This window comes from Erinaceus europaeus, chromosome X (genome assembly GCF_950295315.1).
Source record: "Erinaceus europaeus chromosome X, mEriEur2.1, whole genome shotgun sequence".
Classification (NCBI taxonomy): Eukaryota; Metazoa; Chordata; class Mammalia; order Eulipotyphla; family Erinaceidae; genus Erinaceus; species Erinaceus europaeus.
Window position 1 is genome coordinate 30463327 of NC_080185.1, and position 25097 is coordinate 30488423.

Consider the following 25097-nt stretch of genomic DNA (forward strand, 5'->3'; position numbering starts at 1 on the left):
TATCATTTGTTGACCCCAGCCAAAGTTAGCTTTTGGGAATCTGTCTTCTTTGGGCCTTTCTGCTAGGCTGCCCTGCTAATTTGGTCTAAGTCCAATCAATTACAGAATTTATGATACCTTCTTTAGACACTTCAACCATTTTGAGCACTTTCACTTTGCGTTATATAATTGTCCCTTGTTTATGGGTACGTGTACACTTGTATCCAGTACTCTAAACCCTAGCCTAATCTGGTATATATTGTGTAGTTCAATGAAGTGCCATCTGACTTGGATGTAGGTAGTCCCATATGTTAGGATAGGTCTCACCAGATTTGAAGAGTTGCAAGGTTGACTTCTCAGGCTCAGTATCTCTGATTACAGTCCGCAGTAGGATTTCAGTAGCAGCACAACGTGGGGTGGCAGCACCAGTAGCGATTTGGTTGAAGTTGACAAAGTTGTTATGGCAGTAAGGAATCATAGAGAAGGAATATCAAGAAGTATGGGTATGTCCTAGAAGAAGCAGGTCTAGGAGAAATGAGGGTCTTAAAGAGAATGTAAGGGGTTTCTTATAGTCTTAGAAAGAGTTAAAATATAAATAATTATTTATTATAACCAGGTTAGTTGGGGGGTTAGTATTTATATTAATATACTTTACTATGCTCTGAACTCTTTTAGTGGTATCTGAACTTCTTTATATTTTAAATACTTACAAGGCCCAAAGGTCTTGACCTATCTGTCCTAAAGCTATAGTTGATTGAGACATTTGCAGAGCTATATTTTCAGATACATTTAATCCCCTTATCAGAGTCTGATCATTTTGCAAATCTAAGATATTAAGTGTTTTGGCAAAAGCTAATTATTTGTGCTTAGGGCTATAGTCTAAGCAGTTAGGGAACTTGAGATCTTAAATATATCTCACCCCACATGTGGTATCACTAGTGATAAGACTAAATAGTGATAAGACTAGAATTTCACATATTCCCCACCACTGAAAGTCTGTGCGCTTTCACCCCCCTCATTAACCACTATAGTTTTCCAATTTAAATATGGGTTGTGTTGTGCATGGTTGTTTAAGTATGTGTGTTCAGTTCTCTAAATTCCACATATGAGTGAGTTCATCCTGTAGCTTTCCTTTACCTCTTTGTTTATTTCACTAAACATAATATTCTCAAGTTCCATTTATTTTATCCCAAATAATGTAAAATCATCTTTTTTTATTGCTGAGTAGTACTTCATTGAGTATATGCCCCATAACTTTTTAAACCAGTCATCTGTGGAGGGACATTTTGGTTGCTTCCAAATTTTTGCTGTTGTGGATAGTGTGGCTATGAACATGGTGGTACATATATCCCTTCAAATAAGTGATATTATCTCTTTTGGATAAATGCCTAGGAGTGGGATTGCTGAGTCGTAAGGTATTGTGTTTGCTTAAGGATTCTCCATACTGTTCTCCATAATGGTTGTACTATTTTGCATTCCCACCAGCAGTGTATTAGAGTTCCTTTCTCTCCACATACTTTCCAACATTTATCCTCTCCTGTTTTGTTAATAAAGGCTATTCTCACAGGTGTGAGGTGGTATTTCAATGTGGTTTTAATTTTCATTTATCTGGTGATGAGTGAATTAGAGCATTTCCGCATATGTCTGTGGGCATGCATCTGTCTTCTTTTTTATTATTATTTATTTTCCCTTTTGTTGTCCTTGTTGTTTTATTATTGTTGTAGTTATTATTGTTGTTGTTGATGATGTTGTCATTGTTGGATAGGACAGAGAGAAATAGAGAGAGGAGGGTGAGACAGAGAGGGGGAGAGAAAGAGATACACCTGAAGACCTGCTTCACTGCCTGTGAAGTGACTCCCCTGCATGTGGGGAGCCAGGGCTCGAAATGGGATCCTAATGCTGGTCCTTATGTTTCGTGCCATGTGTGCTTAACTCTCTGCACCACCACCCAACCTCCACATCTGTCTTCTTTAGAGCACCTTCTATTTATCTTTTCTGTGCACTTTTTTATTGGATTGTTCTTTTTCTTTTTATTGAGCTGAATGAGTTCTTTATAGATGTTTGACATCAAGTGCTTGTCTGAAGAATGATGTGAGAATATGTTCTCCCATTTTCTGGGTTTCCTGTTTATCTTTATGAAGTTTTCTTTTGATGTATGGAAGCTTTTTAATTTGATATAATCCTATTTGTTCAATCTTGCTTTTGTTTCCATTGCCAATGGGGTGAAGTCTCCAAATATGTCTTTAGTGTTAATGTCATGAAGTGCTTCACTGATGTGTTCTTCTATGTATTTTATACTTTCAGGTCTGATGTCCAGATCTTTGATCCATTTGGAGTTAATTTTGGTGTATGGTGTTAATTGGTGGTCTAGTTTCATTTTTCTATATGTGGCTGTCCAGTTCTGCCAACACCATTTGTTAAAGAGACTTTCTTTTCCCCAATGGGCAGATTTGGCCCCTTTGTCATATCTGAGGTGTGTATGCATGTACAGGTGTGTATGTGTATGTACAGATTGAGTTCGGGGTCTCTATCCTATTCCAATAGTCCATATGATTATTTTTGTTCCATAACCACACTGTTTTGATTACTACAGGTTTGTAGTATAACCTAAGTCAGCTATTGTGAAGCCTCCATTTTTATTCTTTTTCCTTAGGAGCGTTTTTGCTATTTGTGGTTTTTTAAAAGTTCCACACAAATTTTTGAATAATATGTTCAATTTCCTTGCAGTGTATCATTGGGATTTTAATAGGGATTGTGTTGAATCTATAGATTGCTTTTGGCAGAATTGCCGTTTTAATGATATTTATTCTCCCAGTCCATGAACAGGGGATGTTCTTCCATTTCATTGTGCCATCCTCTATTTCTTTTAACAGTGTCTTAGAGTTTTCCTTGAAAACATCCTTTGTTATGTTTATTCCTAAGTATTTGATCTTCTTGGATTCCAGTGTAAATGGTATTGCTTCCTTCAGTTTCGTTTCTTCTGACCCATCTTTTGCATAAAGAAATGCCGCAGATTTATGGGTATTGATTTTGTAGCCTGCTACTCTGTCGGACTCTTCGGGGGGAGGCCTTTTCCCAGGCAAAAACATTAAAGCTTACCTGCTCTGTTGCATACCAGATGTGGGGGGGCGGGGCTAAAAGGAATGTTCCAGGGCAGCAGGAGTGAGCAGCTGGGTCTTTCCCTGTGTAACAAGAGGCGCCGCCAGGGATTACTGGGGGAATGTGTCATGCACAAAAATCCATTTATTGAACAGCAAAGTAGGCATTGTAAGGGGTCACAGGTGGAAGTGACGTGTATACCATATATGGTAGGGAGGCAAAGAGTCTGAGGGCGGGTCAGGATTTTTCCAGTAATTATTGAGCAAGAGGTTTGATCGGTTAAAGGAACGAGAAAGCAAGGTTATCAGTAACCAGCAGCCAGAGCGGGATCCTGAGAGCAGAGAAAAGATAGATCAGATATAGTCAAAGGAATGGAATGGGTGGGGAAGTAGGGAGGGGACTTTCAGGCAAAACAGTGATTATGTGCTATAGTGATTATGGGCTATAGTGAGGCAGGGAGGCTGATAGGCGGGGCAGACCCTGGAGGCCGTGTCCTTCCTTGCTTGACCTCTTAGTAGAGAGAGACTGATAGGATTTGTTGTTCCCCTCAGGCCCTCATTTTTCAATGGGGGGGGGTCCCAAAAGCTCTACCATATCCTCATAATTCCCTATACTACTCTACTGAATTTGTTGATGATTTCCAGTAGTTTCTTGGCAGTGTTTCTGAGGTCTTCTAGGTATACCAACATATCATCTGAAAATGATTAGAGTTTAACTTTCTCCTTTCCAATTTGGATTCCTTTGATATCTCCTTTTTGACTGATTGCGATGACAAGGACTTCTAGGACTATATTGAATAAAAATAGTGAGAGTGGGCACCCTTGTCTAGTTCCTGAGTTTAGGGGAAAAGCTTTCAATTTTTCCTTATTGACTGTGATGTTAGCCATGTGCTTATCATATATAGTCTTTATTATGTTAAGAAATTTTCCTTCCACTCCCAGTTTCTCAAGGGCCTTGATCATAAGTATATGTTGCTCCAATTGATGCTTTTTCTGCATCGATTGATAGAATCATGTGATTTTTTTTATCTTTCTTTTAGCTCATATAGTGGATTATGTTTATTGACTCATGTATGCTAAACCATCCCTGGGAAACAAGGATGAATCCCACTTGATCTTGGTGGGTTATTCTCTTAATATGTTGTTGTATTCAGTTAGCCAAGATTTTGTTGAGGATCTTTGCATCAATGTTCATCAGGAATATAGGTCTATAGTTTTCTTTTTTGGTGGGGTCTTTTCATGCCAGGAACCATTTCTCTGCTTGATAGATGATAAACAATAGAAGCCCTCGAGACAAGTTTCATCCTCTCTGGCATTATGCTATTCCACTGCAGAATGCTGTGCCCCAGTATGGTTCCGTAGCCCCCATGTCCACTTGGTCGATTCCAAATTATATTCCTCCATGAGGATAATTTCTGGAACCATCCGTTCCACCCCGGTTCCATGGCTGCCAGTTCTTAGGAACATCGCCCCGCTAGAAGAAGAACTTGAGGAACTGTTCAGTGGTAACACTATAATTCTGTAGTGGTTACACAATTTTATATTCCCATCAGAAATGTATGAGGGTTTCAATTTTTCCACATGAGTGATTATACCACTTTCTTAAATTCACCCTAGTAGGTGTGAAATGGCATCTCACTGTACTTTTAATCTGTATTCCTTTAATGACTAACGATGTTGAACATCTTTCCATGTGCTTGTTGTTCATTTATGTATATTATTTGTAAAAATGTCTGTTCAGATGTATTGATCCTATAGATTCATTGATTTTACTTTATTATTATTTTTAAAATATTTTATTGGGAATATAATGTTTATAGTACAGTGTGACACACAGGTACAATTTTTCATGTGCCCAACAGATGTCTGCAAAACAGTATCACAAATAATTTAGGCATTGACCATATTTCAAAATTTTTAATGAGGCTTCAGGTGATTTTTTGTTGTCTTATCTAGTTAATCGAGGAAGAAACCATGCTACCCATGGCCACACCTCTGGAAGTTTAGACATGTCGTTTTATATCTGGACTCCTGATTCAATTACTGTACTATCTGTGTGTCTATCTTATGCAGCTACCATACTGTCCTGATTACACTTGTATCTATTTATTTATTTATTTACTTACCACATGGGTTACCACTAGTGTTCAGTGCTTGTATGACATTCCACTAGCCTGGCAGCAGCCATTTTTCCTTTCCCCTAGATAGAGTCTAGGAGATAGGGAGAGAGACACAGAGAGAAGAAGAGACAGCACAAGCTTCTCATCAAGCTTCCCCATGGCAGGTGCTTCCATATGATGGTTGAGGACATGAACCTGGGTTCTCAGACATAGTCACATGTTCACTCTACCAGATGAGCCACCTGTGATTGCTTTTTAGTGCTTGTTGAAAAAGGAAAGCGAGATATCCTATTTGGTTATTTTTTTCAAGGTTATTTCTGAATATTCTGTGAATCTTGTATTTCATTTGAATATTATCAGCTTGTCAGTTTCTTCAAAGAAGTCAGCTGAGATTCTAATAGGAATTATGTAAATCTGCAGATAAATTTGATAAGTACCGCCATTTTAACAATAAGAAATCTTCCAATATGGAAGCATGAATGTCTTGCCATTTATTAAGATCTTTAATATATTTCAACAATACTTTGTAATTTTTAGGGTATGATTGACCCTTGAGCAATGTGGATGGCAGGAGCACTCATTCCACCCCTCACCCAGCACACAGTCAAAAATCTGTAGTAGCTTTGAACTCTCCCAAACTCTAAAGTTATCTCTTGGTATCTATCCATGGGACATTGGTTTCAAGACATGTCTGCCCCCCACACCCTCATGTTCAGGTACTTTATAGTTTTCTCTTTGTATCTGTGGATTCTGTGTCCTATTCATCAAACCAACATCTTTGTTGATTGAATCCATGAATACAGAAACAAATTCCTGTATAAATAGACTCATATTATTCAACAGTTAACTGTAGGGGAGTAGGCAGTGGCACACCTGCTTAAGTGCACACATTATAGAGAGAAAGGACCCAGCTTCAAGCTCCTGGAACCCACCTGCAGGGGGAAAGCTTCATAAGTGATGAAGCAGGAATGCAGGTATCTGTCTAATTCCCTCTCTGTCTCCCTCCTTGAAAATTTTCTGTATCTCTATCCAATAATAAATAAAAAATATTCTTTAAAAAGTCAACTGTATAGACATTTCACTTAAAATAAATTTGTTTCTAAGTATTTTATTCTTTTGAATTTATTCTAAATGTGAATTTCCTTTTTTTATTTATTTATAAAAAGGAAACACTGACAAAACCATAGGAAAAGAGAGGTACAATTCCACATAATTCCCATCACCAGAACTCCGTATCCCATCCCCTCCCTTGATAGCTTTCATATTCTTTAACCCTCTGAGAGTATGGACCCAAGGTCATTGTGGGATGCAGAAGTTGGAAGGTCTGGCTTCTTTAATTGCTTCCCCGCTGAACATGGGCATTGACAGGTCGATCCATACTCCCAGCCTGCCTCTCTTTTTCCCTAGTGGGGCAGGGTTCTGGGGAATTGGAGCTCCAGGACACATTGGTGGGGTTGTTTGTCCAGGGAATTCTGGTTGGCATCATGCTAGCATCTGGAACCTGGTGGCTGAAAATAGAGTTAACAAAGAAAGCCAAACAAATTGTTAGCTAATCATGAACTTAAAGGCTGGGACAGTGCAGATGAAGAGTTGGGGAAGGGATCCTCTACTTTGTAAATAGCTAGTAGGCATATTTCAGTTATATTCCAAAGGGCCCATGATATACTAGTTTTTTTTTTTTCCCTGAGCCTGATATGTCTGATATGCCTGGTAAGTCTGATATGCAGGTAGATCCAAGTTATTGTCTGGGATCCTGATGTCATGACTGGGAAAAGGACCAGTAAGCTGGATCAAGGAAGAGAGTAGCTCCCAAATATGGGAAAGGTGTATAAATATTGTTGACTATAAACCCAATCGATTTGATCTGATCTGGGTCCCATATTCAGTTTGGGAGCCTATGTGACCTCTGCATCCGTGTAGATCTGAGCTCACATTCTGTGTTCATGAGTAGGAACATTCCAAGCTGCCCCAATATCAGGACCCATCTACCTCAGGTGTAGCTAGAGTATGTTGTTGGAACATTCTCTACCATTGTTGATCCATGTCGAGGGTAATGAGGCCCATAAAGGGATTTAATGTGTTGTTCCTTATAGAGATGACTCATAACAATGGAGAGAGGGCCCATCATGTCTGTTTGGAAATCTCAGGACTCCCTGACTAGGACCCCAGCTGATGGGGTGGCCTGATAGTGACAAAAGAGTCATCACTAAAGTTTGCCAGTCTCTTGCCCTTATTCAGATTTTGCAGTTCTTGCTTTGATAGGATTAGCTTTGGAGTGAGTGAGGGAAGTGTTTCTTAATCTTAATATTTGACTGTTCATTGTAAGGATGTAGATAAATGATTGATGTTTGTGGTTTGATCTTTTTGTGTGTTGACCTGCAAAAGTTCTGAATTTATCAATGTATTTCTGTTTTTCTTTTTAAATTTTTGGCTTCTGTATTTGCTTCCCCGCTGAACATGGACATTGACTGGTCGATCCATACTCCCAGTCTGCCTCTCTCTTTCCCTAGTAGGGTGGGTCTCTGGGGAAGCGGAGCTCCAGGACACATTGGTGGGGTCTTCAGTCTAGGGAAGTCTGGTCAGCATCCTGATGGCATCTGGAAACTGGTGGCTGAAAAGAGAGTTAACATACAAAGTCAAACAAATTGTTGAACAATCATGGACCCAAAGGTTGGAATAGTGGAGATGAAGTGTTGGGGGGTACTCACTGCAAACTGTAGTGTACTTCTGCTTTCAGGTATACATTTTGCCCTAATTTATGGATACGTGTGAACATATGCTCTATCTCATGGAACCTGGTTTATATCTAGGTTTTGGGACTTCGTTAGGAAGTGAACCACCTGGAATGGAATTAGAGAATACAATGAAAGGAAATGTCTCACTCGAGTAATGAAGCTGAAGGGTTGTCATTCCACACCTGAAGTCTCTGGACACAGTTTAAGGTGAAGCATATTGAGGTGGCACTCGTTGCGTTGATTAGGTTGTGATTGGTGGATGCAATATTATTTGATATGAACTGGGAAAAGCATGCAGGAAAGTGGGCCCCACCCTAAGGTTCCAGGACTGGGGGAAATACAGGCTCTATAATAGAAATGTGAGGTTCCTGCTGTCTTAGGGTTCAAGAAGACAATGGATAGTTACTGGTATCATCACATTATTTGGTAATTGGGTTAACTTTGAGAAGTCCCTTTGTTAGGGTTTGCTGTATAATATATTTTAAAAAATTTATGTATAAAAAGGAAATACTGACAGAAACTATAGGATAAAAGGGGTACAACTACATACAATTCTCACCACCAGAACTCTGCATCCTCTCCCCTAGCCTGATAGCCTCCCTGTTCTTTATCTCTCTGGGAGTATGGACCCAGGGTCATTATGGGGTGCAGAAGGTGGAAGTTCTGGCTTCTGAAATTGTTTCCCCACTGAACATCGGCGTTACCAGGTCGATCCATACTCCCAGCCTGTCTTTCTCTTTCCCTAGTAGGGCAGGGCTCTGGGGAAGTGGGACTCATCTGCCCAGGGAAGGACGGTTGGCATCATGTTAGCATCTGGAACCTGGTGGCTTCACAGAGAGTTAACATATAAAGCCAAACACATTGTTGAACAATTGTGAACCTAAAGGCTGGAATAGTGCAGATGAAGATTTGGGGGTCTCCGTTTTGAAAATAGTTAGTAGGCCTATTTTAATTATATTCCAGAGGGCCCATGAGTATACTAGTTTTTTTGAGCTTGACATCTGATATGCAGGTGGATTCAAGTTACTGTCTGGTGAGATGATGTTATGGCACACACACACACACACACACACACACACACACACACACACACACACACACACGTGATTTCCTGATAAATGATTTCCTGGGTGCTTGAGGTTAATTTGCATGTTTTTTCCCCTCATTCCACCTTGTAAGTGTTACTGCCTTTTCTCATCTGTCTTTGCCTTCACTCTACCAGCAACATTGCAGATTTCTTCAGGGCAAAGACCATGTATCCTGTATTCCAATTTTATCCAGTGGAGGGCTCAACACAGAGATTTATCAGAATTTTTCTTTCCCAAAGTGACTTCCACTTCTTTGTGGTCCACTGTAAAAATCAGAAATTTCCTGGCTGCCAGTTATACCTCTCACTGTGCCCCATTTTCAAGCCATTTCTCTTCTCTTCCTCCTGATATTGACTGGTTCAGATGGACATAATTGGCTCCATTTTCTTTTCTTTTTTTTATTAAGTGTACACTTTGCTTTCATGAGATCCTGGGTTCAATTATTTTTTTAATTTAAAAAAATTATTTATTTTCCCTTTTGTTGCCCTTGTTTTGTTGTTGTTGTTGCTGAGGACAGAGATAAATGGAGAGAGAGAGGGGGAGACAAAGACAGACACCTATACATCTGCTTTACCACTTGTGAAGCGACTCCCCTGCAGGTGGGGAGCCAGGGGCTTGAACTGGGATCCTTATGCGGGTCCTTGTGCTTAACCTGCCCGACTCCCCGGCTCCATATATTTAATTAGCTTAATGAAAGTTTCAACCATCCTTACCTGCTTTTCTTCCAGAGTAAATGTAGCACAAGCCAAGGCAAAATCATTCCCACAGCCCTTGTTGAGAAAATGTATGATTTTTATATTGTCTCCATTAAAGCAATATAGTCTACTAGCTCTGCCCTCAAACATGAGTGTCTCTCAGTGTGAAATATTCATTCTCAAGGCCAGGCCCATGCTGGGATTTGAGAGTTTGTAACAAAGGTCTCAGATTCCAGAACACAGTGTTTGTTGTTGCTTTCTTCTTTCCTGTGATATTTGCCTTTTTGTGTTTTATAGCAACTAAAATATTGACATCTCTATGACCCACCACATTAATTATGGAAAATGCCATAGAATGAACACTCTTTGCAATAAACATACCACAAATCATGTTGTGTAGGGCTTGATCCTTCTTATTTAACAACTAAAAAGGCAAAGTGCATATTGCTTTCAGCTGAAAAATGGTTCTTTATTAAGCACTTACTGAGCATGTAGCCTGTGTCAGGCATGAAATGGCAGGGAATAGGCAAGCAAACAGAGATTCTGCTCTAGGGTAGTTTACAATACCTTAGAGTAATAAGAATAGCAGCCCTCGTTATATAGTTCAGTTATCATTTTGTCTGATGTATGCCATGTAAAGATCCCTCATTTCGAAAAGAGTCTCTGTTTTAATGATGGCTCCTTGGATCATGCAGAAGATTTTAAGTTGAATGTAGTCCCATTGGTTAATTTTTGTTTTTGTTTTGTTTTCAATTGGACTTCAGTCATTGAACATGACTTTAAGACTTAGACTGAGAAGCCAAACTGTGGTGCACCTGGTAGAGTGCACATACTACAGTGGGCAAGGACTTAAGTTCAAGACCCCAGTCTCTACCTGCAGAGTGAAAGTTTCATGAGCAGTAAAACAATGCTATAGGTGTCTATTTATCTCCCCCACATCCTGCTTCCCTCTCAATTTCTATTTCTATTAAAAATAAATATTTTTTGTAAGATATTACATTGGAAAAAGTTCTGTAAGTGTTCTTCTCTAAGTATTTGATGGTTTCTAACAGTTATATCCTTGATCCATTTGGAGTTTACTTTTGTGCATGGTGAAGTAGCCCAGTTTCATTCTTCTGCACATTTCAATACAATTTTCCCAACACCATTTGTTTCCTCTCCTCAGGATATATCCAAAGGAAACAAACACAGTCATCCAAAAGATATCTATGTACACCTATGCTCATAGCAACACAATTTGTAATAGCCTGAACTTGGAAGAAACCCAAGTGTCCAACAACATGTGAGTGACTAAGAAAGTATATATATTATTCAGCTACTAAGACTGGTTTCCCTAGCTTTCTTCTACCCTAAAATCCCTAATCTCTTCTGCTCTAATATTATTTTTTGGCTCCTGTTCATTAACCATCTTGTCTCAATTTAGGTCATGCCACCTTCCAGACATTAAGCTACAGATGCTACCATGACTCCATCTCAACTTCTCCGGGAAGACAACCTCACTAATGTGTCCTGGACCTTCGCATCTCCAGAGCTCTGGTCCACTAAGGAGAGATAGAAACAGGCTTGAGGTGGGGAGGGGAGTCCGGCATAGCACAGCAAGTTAAGTGCAGGTGGCGCAAAGTGCAAAGACCGGTGTAAGGATCCTGGTTCGAGGCCCCGGCTTCCCACTTGCAGGGGAGTTGCTTGACAGGCAGTGAAGCAGGTCTGCAGGTGTTTGTCTTTCTCTCCCCCTCTCTGTCTTCCCCTTCTCTCTCCATTTCTCCCTGTCCTATCCAACAACGGCAGCAATAACAACAATGATAAAAAAGGGAAAATATGAGGCAACTAAAAGCAACTTTCTGTTGTTTCAAGTCACCCAGTGTGTGATACTTTGTTATAATAGTACTAGGAAAGCAGGAAACCAACTATTCAATAAAGCAAAATAAGGAAGTTTTGAAGGGCAACAAAGAGTCGATGGAGTGCATTTTTGTTTTCATTTTGCTTTGAAAAATTACTAAGGAAAAGGTACTTTTGGGGAGGGTCGGCTTAGGGGAAGAAAATAGGTTGGAGACTCTGGATGATGGGTGGGCATCATAAAGGCCTTGTGTTTCTGGATGACTTGGATGTCTATAGAAGCCAAGCCTACTCATTTGTCATTTTCTTGGTGTTTGCAAAGATTTTTTTTCAAGATATATATATAGTTCCTTGGTACCACATGACCCATAATTTCTCATCTTTTGCTATTTTTGTCAGGCTAAAGAAAAGATGTCTTGGGAACAGATAAGTACTGAAGGGAAACTGCCAAAGAAAGCAGGCTCTCTCATTTTAGTTTTATTTAGAAAAAATAATTATCTTTATTTATTTGATTGAGACAGCCAGAACTCGAGAGGGAAGGGTGGGATAAAGAGAAAGAAAGACAGAGAGACACCTACAGCACTGCTCAACCACTTGTGAAGCTTTCCCCCTGCAGGTGGGAACTGGGAACTCGAACTTGGGTCGTTGCACATTGTAAAATGTGTGCTCAACCAGGTGTGCCACCACCTGGCCCTGGCTCTCTCATTTCTAAGCCTGGTATCAGAAAGTACTGCCTGAGCTAGCGTGTTGCTTAACTGGCGGCTACTTTTTTTGTCTCTTAAAAAGCAGCGGGCTATTCCGGGTATTAGGTGGGAAATTTAAAGGCATGACATCTGAAATAAGCTTGGCTATGTAATCCTCCTTTCTGGGAAAAGGTAGATGCAAGACCCCAGTTTCTTTCTGCCCTGGTATGATTTCTTTAGTAATGTCATAGTCTCAGAAAGTAGAGTTCTTTGTTTCTTTCTTTCTTTTTTTCTTTTTCCTAGCCAGAAGCTTTTGTCTAAGAATTTGGACTGAGGCCACAGAGACCTGACTGAAGTCCTGCCCTGTAACCCTGCTGACCTGCCTGGTAGCTGAAAAGGCAACAATTATTTCCCTAGGGCTTGGAGTTGGCTCCCCTTTTACATTAAAAATGAAATTCACAGACTTTAGAAGTTCACGAGGTTGGAATGTTCAGTTGCTGAATTGACCTTTAGTGGTTACTCACTTCTCATTGGTGTCTTCTTTTGTTCTCACCTCCTGCTGGTGTGCTCATAACATGAAGAATGAGTCCCCTCTCAGCAAAATATCTTGAGAATTACAAATGATGAATAGCTGAAAGGGGAGAGAACCTGTGCTTTAGTTGGCTACATAACTTTACAGTGTTTCATCTCATTTTTTAATTATCTTTGTTTTTTAATTTCCCCAGTGAATCCTTGCAGACACTAGGTAGCCATACTTACAAGTCAAAGGGACGGCCTTCCTCATTTGATAATTGGAAAGATTTTCAGGCGCAATCATCTTGACTAAGTATCTAATTGCCGCACTTCAATGCCCCTGGCTTCTGCAAAGATTTTTCAAGATCTGAAAGTGAGTCCCTTTAACACTTCTCTGGGTCAGGGATATAGCACAGTGTTAGAACACTTACACTGCATATGTGTGGCCCTTGGTTCATTCTTGGCACATAAACAAAGAATCATATCAATAAAATAGTTAAATTGGAAATTCATGGATAATTTTTGTATTGCTATTAATTTTTGTTAATTTTGTGGAAAGGCAGTATACATTTTGATGCATATAGTTCTTTCATTTCATGTTTTCATTCAGCAGATATTTTAAAGGATATTTTAGACACTATGGTAGAATGAAGTTACAGTAGTGAGCATGATGGAACCTGAATTCCTAAGCTTATGGGATAATCAAAGACATACACAATAAAGACAGCAACTACAATAGTGTGTGGTGCACTCTGTATGAAGTTAGCCTCTCAAGGGCTGTGAGAGGAAAACAGAAGCTCTTTATGGACTTGGGAGTAGAATCAGGGAAAATTCCCTGGGGTGGTACCATCTCAACTGAGATCAGAAGGATTTTTTTCTTTTTTTACAATCTGTGGGCAGACAGACTTTCTAGGAGAGAACCACACAACAAGCTAACACTGTGAGGTTTTGATTCAAGGATAGAGATAGAATGGCTGGATTATGTGTCTAAAAGAAAGACTGGGGCCAGGTTGTGACACATCTGGCTAAGCACACATATTACAATGCTCAAGGATTGGCATTCAAAGACCCTGGTCCCCACCTGCAGGGGGAAACCTCCACAAACAATGAAGCAGTACAGCAGATATGTGCCTTTCTTTCTCTCTCTGCTTTCAATTTCTCTCTGTCTCCATGCAATAAATAAATAAAATATGTAAAAAAATAAAAACAGAGAGACTGCATCTTAAACTAACGAAGGCCATCTGTGGCAGTATTCTTTCAAAATAGGGTCCCATATTGAAGGTCAAGGATTTTAATATATGATAATTTTGAGGAATACAATTTACTCTAACAGGTTTTGAGTAGTTCGGACACATGGTTTGAAATGGTTCTATCCCATTATCAATATGCAGAGACCAGGATTTGAGACTCCCTGTTCACCTGAAGGGATGGAAGCTTTACAAATGGTAAAGTAATTACCGCTGGTCTCTCTCTCCTCTCAATTTCTCTCTGTCTTGTTGAATAAAGAAAAAGAAAACAAACAAAAAAAAAGGAGAAAAAGAAAGTAAGAAAAAGAAAAAAGGAAAAAAATGGCCACTGGGAACAGCAGATTCAGCATGCAGGCTCCAAGCTCCAGTGATAACTTTGATGGCAATAAAAAAGGTTCTATTCCTGTACCTATATTTGTATCTGAGAAGAAGCTTTCCCTTCTTTTTTTTATTTAGATATTTTAAAAATTTATTTATAAAATGGAAATATTGACAAGATTATAGGATAAGAGGGGTACAATTCCATACAGTTCTCACCAACAGAGCTCCATATTCCAACCCCACCCTTGAAAGCTTTGCTATTTTTTATCCCTCTAGGAGCATGAACTCAGAATCATTATGGGGTGCAGAAGGTGGAAGGTCTGGCTTCTTTAATTGCTTCCCTGCTGAACATGGGCTTTGGCAGGTCGATCCATACTCCCAGCCTATCTCTCCCTTATACTAGGGTGGCAGTGCTCTGGAGAGGTGGGGTTCCAGGACAAAGTGATGAGGTCGTCTATCCAGAGAAGTCAGGTTGGCATCATAGTAGTATCTGCAACTTGGTGGCTGAAGAAGCATTAAGATATGAAGCAGAACAGATTGTTAAATAATCAGGAATCTAAAGGCAAGACTATAGTAGATGAGATATGAACTGCCAAAATTAAGTAAAGAGGAACTAGATAATATGAACAGGCACGTCATAGCTAAGGTAATTGGAACAGTTATCAAAAACATTCCCAAGAATAAAAGTCCTAAACCAGAGGCTTTTACAAATGAATTCTACAAAACCTTCAAAGAAAAACTAATACCTCTACTTTTTAAAAGTCTTCCAGAAGATTGAAGACACTGGAATACTCCCTTACAGTTCTATGAAGCCAACATCACTCTGATACCAAAAGCAGACAGAGACACAACAAGAAAAGAAAACTACAGACCAATATCTCTGATGAACATAGATGATAAACTATTGAACACAATTCTAGCCAACCAGATACAGCAGTATATTAAAAAGATTGTTCATCATGAACAATTGGGGTTTATCCCAGGGATGCAAGTTTGGTTTATTATACATAAATATATGCAAGTCAATCAATGTGATCCACCACATCAATAAAAGCAAGACCAAAAGCCACATGGTCATATCGATAGATGCAGAGAAAGCCTTTGACACAATACAACATCCCTTTATGATCAAAATGCTACAAAAATGGGAATAGAGGGAAAATTCCTGAAGAGAGTGGAGTCTTTATATAGTAAACCTACAGCCAACATCATACTCAATGGTGAAAAACTGGAAGCATTTCCACTCAGGTTAGATACTAGACAGGACTACCAACTATCACCATTATTGTTCAACCATAGTGTTAGAAGTTTTTGCCATAGCAATCAGGCAGGAGCAAGGAATTAAAGGGATACAGATTGGAAGAGTAGAAGTCAAACTTTCCCTATTTGCAGATGACATGATAATATACATAGAAAAACCTAAGGAATCCAGCAAGAAGCTTTTGGAAACCATGAGGCCATATAGTAAGGTGTCAAGCTAAAAAATTAACATTCAAAAGTCAGTGACATTCCTCTATGCAAACACTAAGAAGAAGATAAAATACAGAAATCAATTCCTTTTACTATAGCAACAAAACAATAAAATATCTAGGAATAAACCTAACCAAAGAAATGAAAGACTTGTATACTGAAAATTATGAGTCACTACTCAAGGAAATTGAAAAAGAAACAAAGAGGTGGAAAATTATTCCATGTTCATGGGTTAGAAGAATTAACATAATAAAAATTAATATACTACCCAGAGCCATCTACAAATTTAATGCTGTCCAAATCAAGATCCCAACCACATTTTTTAGGAGAATAGAACAAATGCTACAATTGTTTATCTGGAACCACAGAAGACCTAGAATTACCAAAACAAACTTGAGAAGAAGAACAGAACTGGAGGCATCACACTTCCAGATCTTAAAATGTATTATAGGGCCACTGCAATCAAAACAGCTTGGTACTGAAACATGAATAGACACACTAACTGATGGAATAGAATTTAGAGCATAGAAGTAAGCCCCCCCCCCCCACCTATGGACATCTCATCTTTGACAGAGGTGCCCAAACTATTAAATGGGGGAAAGCAAAGTCTCTTCAACAAATGGTGTTGGAAAAAATGGGTTGGAACATGTGGAAAAATGAAACTGAACCATTGTACTTCACCAAATACAAAAGTAAATTCCAAGTGGATAAAAGACTTGGATCTTAGAGCAGAAAGTATCAGATACTTAGAGGAAAATATTGGAAGAACTCTTTTCCCCATAATTTTAAAGACATCTTCAATGAAATGAATCCAATTGCAAGAAGACTAAGGCAAGCATAAACTGATGGGACTACATCAAAGTAAAAAGCTTATGCATATCAAAAGAAATCCTTACGCAAACCAAGAGACCCCTTATAGAATGGGAGATCTTTACATGCCATACATCAGACACGAGTTTAAATACCAAAATATATAAAGAGCTTGTCAAACTCAACAACAAGAAAACAAATGATGTCATCCAAAAAGGAGGAGAGGTCATGGACAGAATATTCACCACAGAAAAGATCCCAAAGACTGAGAAACACATGAAAAAATGCTCCACGTCTTTAATTGTCAGAGAAATGCAAATAAAGACAACAATGAGATGCCACTTCACTTCCGTGAGAGTGTCATACATCAGAAAAGGTAGCAGCAACAAATGCTGAAGAGGTTGTGGGGTCAGAGGAACCCTCCGACACTGCTGGTGGGAATGTAAATTGGTCTAACCCCTGTGATGGAACAGTCTGGAGAACTCTCACAAGGCTAGAAATGGATGTACCTTATGATCCTGCAATTCCTCTTCTGGGGATATATCCTAAGGAACCCAACACACTCATCCAAAAAGATCTGTGTAAACATATGTTCATAACAGGACCATTTGTAATAGCCAAAACCTGGAAGTAACCCAGGTGTCCAACAGATGAGTGGCTGAGCAAGTTGTGGTATATATACACAATGGAATACTACTCAGCTGTTAAAAATGGTGACTTCACCATTTTCAGTCGAACTTGGATGTACCTTGAAAAATTCATGTTAAGTGAAATAAGTCAGAAACAGAAGGATGAATATGGGATGATCTCTCTCTCTGGCAGAATTTGAAAAACAATATTAGAAGAGAAAACACAAGTAGAACTTGAACTGGAGTTGGCGTATTGCACCAAAGTAAAAGACTCTGGGCTGGGTGGGGGGTGGGGAATACAGGTCCAAAAAGGATGACAGAAGACCTAGTGGGGGTTTTATTGTTATATGGAAAACTGCAAAATTTTGTGCATGTACAAATTATTCTATTTACTGTCGAATGTAAAACATTAATTTCCCGATAAAAAAGAGAAGAAATCACTAGTAAACCATCTAAAAACACAACTGAAGCAACTAGAAATACAGCAACAAGAAACCCCAACAGTCAGCAGTAGACAGGAAATAGTTAAAATCAGAGCAGAAGTCAGTGAATTAGAAAACCAAAAGACCACTAGGAAGATTAATGAAACCAAGAACTGGTTCTTTGAAAAGGTAAATAAAATTGATAAACCATTAGCTACAATCACTAAGAGGAAAGGAGTGAAAGCTACGATAAAATCACTCTGAAATGAGAGTGATAATATTAAAACAGATGATGCAGAGATACAAATAATTACCCAAGATTATTATGGACATCTATATGGAAATAAACTTGACAACTTAGAAGAAATGGACACATTCTTAGTGTCATACCATTTGCCAACATTGGTATAAGAGGAAGTAAGTAAACTTAGCTGGCCAATAACTGGTTAATAAACTAAAACAGTAATCAAAAGCCTCCCCAAAAACTAATGTCCAGGTCCTGTTGGCTATAATAATGAATTCTATAAAACATTAATAATAAAAATCTAACATTCATCCTCCTTAAACTCTTCTGGAAAATAGAAGAGGGAATGCTTTTAAATACGTTCTATGAGGCTAACATCACTCTGATCCCCAAAGCAGGAAAGGACTCCACCAAAAAATAACACCATATACCCATATTTCCAATAAATATTGATGCAAAGATCCTCAACAAGATCTTGGCTAATATAATTCAACAACATATTAAGAGAATAATCCACCAAGACCAAGTGATATCTATCCCTGGGAAAAAGGGATGGCTCAACATCTACCAGTCAATCATTGTAATCAATCAAAGCAGCAAAATAAAGATAAAATTCACAAAATTTTATCAATTTATGGAGAAAAAGCATTTGACAGGGGCCAACTCCCATTTATGAAAAAGGTCCTCAAGAAATTGGAAATGGAAGGAAAATTCTTCAACATAATAAAGGCTATCTATGACAAGTAAGGGGGCAATTATACACCTCAAAGTGAAAGTGCTGATTAGCCCTCCAAGATTAGATTTAGACCTAATAAGTCTGGGATCCTAGTAGAATGACCTAAAAAAGGTATCATGAATTCTCTAATCATGTATTTATTACTTTGGCCTAAACATCCTCTTCTCTTACCTACCACTTCACTTCCCTCAATCATTCTATCTACTCAATTAACTATACAAATATAATTATATTTTCATCTTTTTAATCTCTTTTGACAGAGCACCAGCATTATTGTTATCTCTTGATAAGATTCAGAAGAAAAACTATACAACTGGCCAAGAATTATCCTAGAAAAAACTATATACCTAGTAAAGGACATTTATTGTCTTTGTGACACTTTGTTAGAATCATCAAAAAAGGAAATGCAGAAAAACTTGAGGCTGAGACCCCACTAGAATCCTGAGTCTATTTTCTCCTTAACTTGAGGCTTAATACTGGTTTGGTTACAAGAAAGGGCACTCAGTGCTTTAACAACTGGGAGAAAGCCTAAGCTTGTCAGATAAAAAAATGTGACTACAAAGACTGGATAAGGACAAGAAACTGGTTCACTTAACAGTGGTCACTTTGGTCACTATCAGGCCACCTTTTTGCTCGAGGTTCTAGACAGAATCCTTGGATTCTCCCAATAGATAGTATGGGCCTAGACCTCAGATAGATGCCTCTCTCTACCATCACTTTTCCTATAATTGGAAATATCATTATAAGCCCTTTTGTAGGCTTCTTCAGGACCACACCCTCACTATGAAATAGGAATGGTAGAGACTGTCCCACTTTCCGAAGGGTAGGTAATCCTACTCTGTTACTCAAGGAAGACTAGTTCTGAAATGAGCACAGCCTAGAATGGACTGTGAACTGTCTGACAAGGATTCAGAGGCTTTACATGCTCTCCTATGCTAAATATGAATGGATATGGGCTCTGGGTTAGATCATTGTAGTAAATAGTTAATTGCATTTATATATCTTCAAGTGTGCTAACAACTGTCTGCCCTAATCCTACTTCTAATTTATACTCTAAACTGATACCATATTCCAAGATAATATTTTTGGTTGTTAGCTCATGTTAGCTATCAAGCTCAAGCAAATATTACTAAGATATTGTAGGAACATTCCTGGAATAGACTCTCTAGCTTCCTTCTACCCCTTTACCCTACTATTCCTTTTTTATCCTACTATTTATTTTTACTCTCTATATATTATATTATATTATATTATGTGATGTTATGTTATGTTATGTTATGTTATGTTATATTATATTACATTACATTATATTACATTATATTATTTATTACCCTACTATTCCTTTTACCCTACTATTTCTACTTTGTGGTTAAATTTAGATGTTATAATTCTGTCCTGAATTCCCTGGGCAGACAACCTCACCAATGCTTTCTTAAACCTATCCTCTCCAGAGCCCTACACCATTCGGGAAAGATATAAATAGCCTGGGGGTATGGATTGAGCTGCCAATGTCCATGTCTAGTGGAGAAGCAATTACAGAAGTCAGAATAATTTGGGTCCATACTCCCAGAGGGATAAATAGTGGGGAAGTTTCCAATATAGGAGATGGTACAGAGAATTCTAGTGTTGGGAACTATATGGAATTACACTCCTGATACAATTATACCTCTTAAAATCTTGTAAATTCCAAGCTGCCCCAATATCAGGACTCATATATATTGGGGCAGCTTGGAACATTCCTACTAATGACCACAGAATGTGAGCTCAGATCTACAGGGATGCAGAGGTCATATAGGCTCCTAAGCTGAATATGGGCCCCAGATCACATCAAATCGATGGGGTTTACAGTCAACAATATTTATACCCCCTTCCAATATTTGGAAGCTACTCTCTTCCTTGATCCAGCTTTCTGGTCCTTTTAGAGCCATGACATTATCTCCCCAGAATTAACTTGGATCCGCCTGCATATCAGATTTCAGGCTCAGGGGAAAAAAAGCTAGTATAGCCACAGGCCCTTTGGATTGTAACCAAAATACTCCTACTAGCTATCTATAAAACAGACCCCCCCAACTTTCATCTGCACTATTCCAGCCTTTAGGTCCATGATTGGTCAACAATTTGTTTGGCTTTGTATGTTTACTCTCTTTTTAGCCACCAGGTTCCAGATGCTAGCATAATGCGGATCAGACTTCCCTGGACAGACAACCCCATCAATGTGTACTGGAGCTCAGCTTTCCCAGAGCCCTGCCCCACTAGGGAAAGGGAGAGGCAGGCTGGGAGTATGGATCAACCTGTCAATATCCATGTTCAGTGGGGAAATAATTACAGAAGCTAGACCTTCCACCTTCTGCACCCCATAATGACCTTGGGTCCATACTCCCAGAGGGTTAAAGAATATGAAAGCTATCAGGGGAGGGGACGGGATTCAGAGTTCTGGTGGTGAGAACTGTGTGGAGTTGTACCCCTCTTATCCTATGGTTTTGTCAGTGTTTCCTTTTATAAATAAAATAAAATAAATGAAATAAAACAAAATCTTGTAAATTAGTATTAAATCACTAATAAAAAACAGCACTGAGAAAGCTCGACATAGAAAAAAAAAGACAGTACAGTTGTTGAGACATGGGTACAGTGTCTCATCTCCCTGTGATAGGTGTCTGCAAAATACTCTCTCCTCCAATTTAGATCCTTTCCCACCATCATGTACCAGGACCTCCAACCCCACTCCATTCTTTCCCTTCTCCACTTTTTTCAGTGTTCTTTGTTTTGGTGTAATACACCACACTCAGTCCAAGTTTATTTTGTATTTTCCCTTTCTTGCCAGTCCCTGTTCAGGGTGCCATCATGCCAGACTAGCTTCACAGGCGGGAGAGAGAGATGACCAGAGACTCATGGCTGAGCTGGTAAGCAGTATCTCTTTATTCATGTGGAACGCAGTGCAATCTAAGCTATCTCTAATCACAATCCTGTCCTTATATATACTCTCCAAGTAGGGTGGAAACAGAATGTGACATAGAGAGGGTGGAGCAAAAAAAGACTGGTGGAAATCAGGGTGTACTAGGAGAGGGGGTGGAGCAAAAAGACATCATGAACCAGTGGGGATTAAACCAATGCCCTGCAGGCAGGGCGGTGCTTAGTTAACAGTGGTTATGTAAATAGAATTGAGTGTCAAACGGGGGATTAAACCAATGTAACAGAGGGGGTTTTAGAAGCATACCAACACTTTCTTTTTAAAATTTATTTTATTTTTTTGTCTGTACCTCCACTAGATTTGTTATTGTGTTTAGATTATTTTTAGGTAAGATTACAGATTAATGAGGGAGGAGATGGGGAGAGAGAGAGAGAGAGAGAAGATACCAGAGCATCACTCTGGCATATATGATGCTGAGGACCTCAGGCTTGAGAGTTTAGTGCTTTATCCACTGCTGTTTAGTTTCTTTTGTATCTATGTGACAGATAGTTTGATTTACAGTTTTTAAACCTCCTTTTTATTGGACTGTGGTGTACATGTAATAGCAGAGCCATGAAACGAATAAGAACATTTATCAGTTTTTGTCTGTGAGGAAGGGGAAGTGTTTTCCCTTTCTATCCTCCTATTTCTAACAACCCAAGCCTGGTAGAAACCCATATGTCCAATGACAGATGGGTGGAGTAGAAAGTAATGATGCATATACACAATGGAGTACTATGCAGCTATTAAAATAAAGAAGTAATCTTCTTTGCCTTCTCTTGGGTGGGACTTGAAATCATGTTAAGTGTGATAAGTCAGAAAGGGAAAGGGAAATCCATTACCTCACTCATCAGTGGAACTTAAGAATTTAGGGTATTCATGGTGGCCGGGCAGTAGCACAGTGGGTTAAGTGCACATGGTGTGAAGCACAAGGGCCAGAGTAAGAATTTAGGGTATTCTTATATTGCAACTACAAATGGCAAGCTTTTAAGCCTTTATTTCTAGTATACACATTTAAGAGTAAATTTATCTTGAGTACTATTTGACTTCATGCCTACTTTTAAAAATACCCTGGAGTATAATATACCCATAGCAAAATGTGTACAAGTCAACACTGTCAGTGAACTTTTAGAAACTGAACACACCTTTTTCATGAGCTCTCTTTATGAGCAAGTATGCTCTGTCAAGAGACAGGCATGAGTTATATATCAGAAGTCCCCAGTTATGGCCCTTTCAAGTTATTATCAAAGCCCTCTTCCAAAGAAATTTCTAGCTCATCTTATTACATCATATCAATTGGTACTGCCTGTTTTTGAACATTATGGGAATGAAATTGTGCTGGTGGAACAAGTGAATAAATTGTAAGGTCTTCCCCAAAGGTTCGATAATATTGGAAAGCCAACTTGGAGGGCTAAGTGAGGTCTGCATGAGGTTTATTACTTATAGTGCAGAGATGATCTTACACTATTAGTCAGATCCATGGAGAGAAGGGGGAGAGAGAGGACACACATATATTGTCTCTCTTGTATATTTTCTCTCCTGTTTTTTTCTATATAAAAAGCATTGCATTCATAAACAAAGTATGGGAATAGGGCACCCATAGTTGGTCTCTGGGAACATAACATGTTTTTGTAATTAACACATAAACACATTGACCTTGATAGGTGGCCAAGTGTTTCATTAATCACACATAGGGTCACCCAGAGGACATCATTCATAAAGGTATCACCTTACAGGAATGAACACAGTGTATATTCTTTTAGGTCTGGATTTTTTTTTTCACTTAACTACATCTACACAGTCCATCCATACTATTGTGGGTAATTATTCATTACTCTTGCTTCACTGAAATAGGAAAATTAATTAATAGATTCTATTACTGATGGATACTTAGGTTACTTCCAGTTTTTAATGATAACAAATATGACTACTTTGAACCTTCCTTGAATGTGTATTCAGATAAACATTTGCCACATTTCTGTCTAGTATACATACAGGAATGGAATGAGCAGGGCATAGAGTGTATACGTGTTTATCTGTAGAAACTTGTGGCACATTTTCTCTGTGTACTCACATTTCCGTCAGTGTTCACTTATCTGAGAGATGCGCAGGTCAGGTCCACGTGGGCGCCATTTGTTGTTAAAGTTTTGGAGGCGCCAGCTGGCCTGGCTAGCGTCGCGGTGGTAGACAGAGACAGACTTGGGGACACACGGCTGGGCTGAGAAGCTGCAGTTTAATCTTTATTCAGGAATGGGCTGAGAAGCTGCAGTTTAATCTTTATTCAGGAACCGGCAAATCACCACACCATGTGCTTCCCCCCATCATTCTTTCTCAGCTGCTGCTAGGACTCTCCATGTCCTTAGTATATGGGGCGGGGAGAAAACTGGGCACGAAACTAGCAAGGACCAAACCATTTCTCTCAGAGGTAGGGGGAAGGGGGCCAAACCAACACGAAGAATACCAACACATCAGTGTACGAGATTTTTATTAGCTCTGCAACCTCACTGACAGTTTTTCTGTGTTTTTCATTTCAGCCATTATGATGAATACTTAATAGTATTATATTGCTGCTAGGATTTGTTTCCAGGATAATAAATGAAGTTGAGCACACATTCCTAAAGTTTGTAGGCTAGTTTGAAGTGGTCTATAACTCTCATTTTATATGTACGTTAGTCAAAAAATTAGTTTGAATTGTGTTGCTTACAAATTTCCAGGAATAAAAGTTTTTCAGGAACTGTCTTTTTTGTGGTTGACAACTAATTTCATTGATGATAGTGAACAATACCATATAGGATATTATGATTTTGAAATTTGTTATTTTTATGACCTAGTAGTAAATGATCATTTTTGATAAATATTTGTGTGTGTTTATTGAAAAATGTTTTGATGACTATATCCTAGTTCTGAGTATATATTCCTTCAGTCTAAGCACTTAAATTTTCAAATTGTTAACATGACTGAATTTTAACACTGGGCTTAAATTGTTAATACATTTTTAATAATAACTTTTTCTTTGAAATATTAAATTACCTGTAATCTTAGACCAGGGATACCAGAAAAAATGTTTTTTTCAGCATATAAGATAAAGTTATTTGTAAATAGCATTAAATGACACAAATCATGGTAAAGTCTTGTATGGTACAGTAAATCCTAACTATGGGGTTTTCAAAGTAAACCTAATTCCCAAAATAACTTTGTTATAGTAATAACTATCTATTGCCTTCTTACACTCTAATACAGCAGGAACCTTCCCCATTCTCTATAAAATACATATTCCTCACAGTCCTGAAACCTCTGGGGTTTGGCTTGTTTTCCTTCATGCTTCTCTTGATCCATACCATTTGATACTGCATCTGCTGAGCTCAGCCAAATCAGTGCAACCAGTGCCACTTTGACATATTTCATCGGACAGTGTCTAGAGATGCCAACCTGGAATGTCAACTCTTCAGCTACATTACTTGGTGAGACTTTTCCTAGCTCAAAGGACTTTTTAATTCCTTTTTTATATGGCAAATTTCCTAACAAAG